Source organism: Osmerus mordax (genome assembly GCF_038355195.1).
Source record: "Osmerus mordax isolate fOsmMor3 chromosome 7 unlocalized genomic scaffold, fOsmMor3.pri SUPER_7_unloc_6, whole genome shotgun sequence".
In the NCBI taxonomy this organism is placed as follows: domain Eukaryota; kingdom Metazoa; phylum Chordata; class Actinopteri; order Osmeriformes; family Osmeridae; genus Osmerus; species Osmerus mordax.
The window spans coordinates 35,001-40,000 of NW_027120361.1; positions in this window are offsets into that span (position 1 = coordinate 35,001).

The window sequence follows — 5,000 nt, forward strand, 5'->3', positions numbered from 1 at the left end:
GAAACAAAACTTTAAACGGAGCTACCGAATTGGAAATCATCAATCCTGGGAAAATAACAACTCACACGTGTGCCCCTTATTCTAACTTGAATTTAGAAACCGTCCTCAACAAAATCCCACGTTCGGGTGAATAACTGTGAATTTTAAGGCACATGCCTCTCTGGGCTGGGAGAGTGCATTCAAATAGGAGAAATTGGCTTCATTTAGAGGCATCTCCACTTAGGGACGTCGTAGCACCTTAACTCGGGTGGCGTTGGAAAGGTCTGGTCCAGGGGAACACGGGCGTGTCAAGTTTGCCACGCGCACGCGCATCCCCGCTAAACAGGGGCCAAAACAAAACTTTAAACGGAGCTACCGAATTGGAAACCATCAATCCTGGGAAAATAACAACTCACACGTGTGCCCCTTATGCTAACTTGAATTTAGAAACCGTCCTCAACAAAATCCCACGTTCGGGCGCAAAACTGCACGTTTGAGGCCACATTTTCAATGATGCTGGAAACTTACATTCAAAGCTGGGAAAATGTGCTCATCTACAGGCATCCCCACTTAGGGACGTCGTAGCACCTTGACTCGGGTGGCGTTGGAAAGGTCTGGTCCAGGGGAACACGGGCGTGTCAAGTTTGCCACGCGCACGCGCATCCCCGCTAAACAGGGGCCAAAACAAAACTTTAAACGGAGCTACCGAATTGGAAACCATCAATCCTGGGAAAATAACAACTCACACGTGTGCCCCTTATGCTAACTTGAATTTAGAAACCGTCCTCAACAAAATCCCACGTTCGGGCGCAAAACTGCACGTTTGAGGCCACATTTTCAATGATGCTGGAAACTTACATTCAAAGCTGGGAAAATGTGCTCATCTACAGGCATCCCCACTTAGGGACGTCGTAGCACCTTGACTCGGGTGGCGTTGGAAAGGTCTGGTCCAGGGGAACACGGGCGTGTCAAGGTTGCCACGCGCACGCGCATCCCCGCTAAACAGGAGCCCAAACAAAACTTTAAACGGGGCTACGGAAAAGGGGAGAGCTTTTTCGGGGACAAACACCACTCACGTCGGTGCCCCCTGTTCCAACTTGAATTTAGAAACCGTCCTCAACAAAATCCCACGTTCGGGTGAATAACTGTGAATTTTAAGGCACATGCCTCTCTGGGCTGGGAGAGTGCATTCAAATAGGAGAAATTGGCTTCATTTAGAGGCATCCCCACTTGGGGACGTCGTAGCACCTTAACTCAGGTGGCGTTAGAAAGGTCTGGTCCAGGGGAACACGGGCGTGTCATGTTTGCCACGCGCACGCGCATCCCCGCTGAACAGGAGCCCAAACAAAACTTTAAACGGGGCTACGGAAAAGGGGAGGGCTTTTTCGGGGACAACCACCACTCACCTCGGTTCCCCCCATCCCAACTTGAATTTAGAAACCGTCCCCAGCCAAATCCCACGTTCGGGGGCAAAACTGCTCGTTTGAGGCCACATTTTCAATGATACTGGAAACTTACATTCAAAGTTGGGAAAAGGTGTTCATTTACAGGCATCTCCACTTAGGGACGTCGTAGCACCTTAACTCAGGCGGCGTTAGAAAGGTCTGGTCCAGGGGAACACGGGCGTGTCAAGGTTGCCACGCGCACGCGCATCCCCGCTAAACAGGAGCCCAAACAAAACTTTAAACGGGGCTACGGAAAAGGGGAGAGCTTTTTCGGGGACAAACACCACTCACGTCGGTGCCCCCTGTTCCAACTTGAATTTAGAAACCGTCCTCAACAAAATCCCACGTTCGGGTGAATAACTGTGAATTTTAAGGCACATGCCTCTCTGGGCTGGGAGAGTGCATTCAAATAGGAGAAATTGGCTTCATTTAGAGGCATCCCCACTTGGGGACGTCGTAGCACCTTAACTCAGGTGGCGTTAGAAAGGTCTGGTCCAGGGGAACACGGGCGTGTCATGTTTGCCACGCGCACGCGCATCCCCGCTGAACAGGAGCCCAAACAAAACTTTAAACGGGGCTACGGAAAAGGGGAGGGCTTTTTCGGGGACAACCACCACTCACCTCGGTTCCCCCCATCCCAACTTGAATTTAGAAACCGTCCCCAGCCAAATCCCACGTTCGGGGGCAAAACTGCTCGTTTGAGGCCACATTTTCAATGATACTGGAAACTTACATTCAAAGTTGGGAAAAGGTGTTCATTTACAGGCATCTCCACTTAGGGACGTCGTAGCACCTTAACTCAGGCGGCGTTAGAAAGGTCTGGTCCAGGGGAACACGGGCGTGTCAAGGTTGCCACGCGCACGCGCATCCCCGCTAAACAGGAGCCCAAACAAAACTTTAAACGGGGCTACGGAAAAGGGGAGAGCTTTTTCGGGGACAAACACCACTCACGTCGGTGCCCCCTGTTCCAACTTGAATTTAGAAACCGTCCTCAACAAAATCCCACGTTCGGGTGAATAACTGTGAATTTTAAGGCACATGCCTCTCTGGGCTGGGAGAGTGCATTCAAATAGGAGAAATTGGCTTCATTTAGAGGCATCCCCACTTGGGGACGTCGTAGCACCTTAACTCAGGTGGCGTTAGAAAGGTCTGGTCCAGGGGAACACGGGCGTGTCATGTTTGCCACGCGCACGCGCATCCCCGTTGAACAGGAGCCCAAACAAAACTTTAAACGGGGCTACGGAAAAGGGGAGGGCTTTTTCGGGGACAACCACCACTCACCTCGGTGCCCCCCATCCCAACTTGAATTTAGAAACCGTCCCCAGCCAAATCCCACGTTCGGGGGCAAAACTGCACGTTTGAGGCCACATTTTCAATGATACTGGAAACTTACATTCAAAGTTGGGAAAAGGTGTTCATTTACAGGCATCCCCACTTGGGGACGTCGTAGCACCTTAACTCAGGCGGCGTTAGAAAGGTCTGGTCCAGGGGAACACGGGCGTGTCAAGGTTGCCACGCGCACGCGCTTCCCCGCTGAACAGGAGCCCAAACAAAACTTTAAACGGGGCTACGGAAAAGGGGAGGGCTTTTTCGGGGACAACCACCACTCACCTCGGTGCCCCCCATCCCAACTTGAACTTAGAAACCGTCCCCAGCGAAATCCCACGTTCGGGCGAATAACTGTGAATTTTAAGCCCCTTTTCCTCTCAAGCTGGAAACGTGCAAAGTTGGGAAAAGGTGTTCATTTACAGGCATCTCCACTTAGGGACGTCGTAGCACCTTAACTCAGGCGGCGTTAGAAAGGTCTGGTCCAGGGGAACACGGGCGTGTCAAGGTTGCCACGCGCACGCGCATCCCCGCTGAACAGGAGCCCAAACAAAACTTTAAACGGGGCTACGGAAAAGGGGAGGGCTTTTTCGGGGACAACCACCACTCACCTCGGTGCCCCCCATCCCAACTTGAATATAGAAACCGTCCCCAGCCAAATCCCACGTTCGGGGGCAAAACTGCTCGTTTGAGGCCACATTTTCAATGATACTGGAAACTTACATTCAAAGTTGGGAAAATGTGCTCATCTACAGGCATCCCCACTTGGGGACGTCGTAGCACCTTGACTCAGGCGGCGTTAGAAAGGTCTGGACCAGGGGAACACGGGGGTGTCAAGTTTGCCACGCGCACGCGCTTCCCCGCTGAACAGGAGCCCAAACAGAACTTTAAACGGGGCTACGGAAAAGGGGAGGGCTTTTTCGGGGACAACCACCACTCACCTCGGTGCCCCCCATCCCAACTTGAATATAGAAACCGTCCCCAGCCAAATCCCACGTTCGGGCGAATAACTGTGAATTTTAAGCCCCTTTTCCTCTCAAGCTGGAAACGTGCAAAGTTGGGAAAAGGTGTTCATTTAGAGGCATCTCCACTTAGGGACGTCGTAGCACCTTAACTCAGGCGGCGTTGGAAAGGTCTGGTCCAGGGGAACACGGGGGTGTCAAGGTTGCCACGCGCACGCGCTTCCCCGCTGAACAGGAGCCCAAACAAAACTTTAAACGGGGCTACGGAAAAGGGGAGGGCTTTTTCGGGGACAACCACCACTCACCTCGGTGCCCCCCGTCCCAACTTGAACTTAGAAACCGTCCCCAGCGAAATCCCACGTTCGGGCGAATAACTGTGAATTTTAAGCCCCTTTTTCTCTCAAGCTGGAAACGTGCAAAGTTGGGAAAAGGTGTTCATTTAGAGGCATCTCCACTTAGGGACGTCGTAGCACCTTAACTCAGGCGGCGTTGGAAAGGTCTGGTCCAGGGGAACACGGGGGTGTCAAGGTTGCCACGCGCACGCGCATCTCCGCGACGCTGCGAGCGAAACAAATTTTCAAACGCGCACACCGAAATGGGGACACTTTTTTCGGGGACAAACACCACTCACCTCGGTGCCCCCCATCCCAACTTGAATATAGAAACCGTCCCCAGCCAAATCCCACGTTCGGGCGAATAACTGTGAATTTTAAGCCCCTTTTCCTCTCAAGCTGGAAACGTGCAAAGTTGGGAAAAGGTGTTCATTTAGAGGCATCTCCACTTAGGGACGTCGTAGCACCTTAACTCAGGCGGCGTTGGAAAGGTCTGGTCCAGGGGAACACGGGGGTGTCAAGGTTGCCACGCGCACGCGCATCTCCGCGACGCTGCGAGCGAAACAAATTTTCAAACGCGCACACCGAAATGGGGACACTTTTTTCGGGGAAAATAACCACACACACCGCTGCCCCTTGCCCTCACTTGAAGAACAAAACCATCCCCAGCCAAATCACACGTTCGGGCGCCAAACGGTGCATTTGACACCCACAAAATACAAGTCAAACACACTCTCACACTGCAAAAGTTGGGAGCCCCGGGGAACAACACTACTCTCTCGGCCTCCCCGGGGAACAGAGCCCCCAGGGCGGCCAGCACACCTCCGGGGAGGACCCCCCCTGCACCACCTGATCACCGTGGGGCCCTGTTCACCCACTCTTAAGCACCCCCCCTGTGTTAAAACCAAAATAACCCCACTTTAAGAAGTACGTGCCCCTGGGCATCCCTTGCTTTG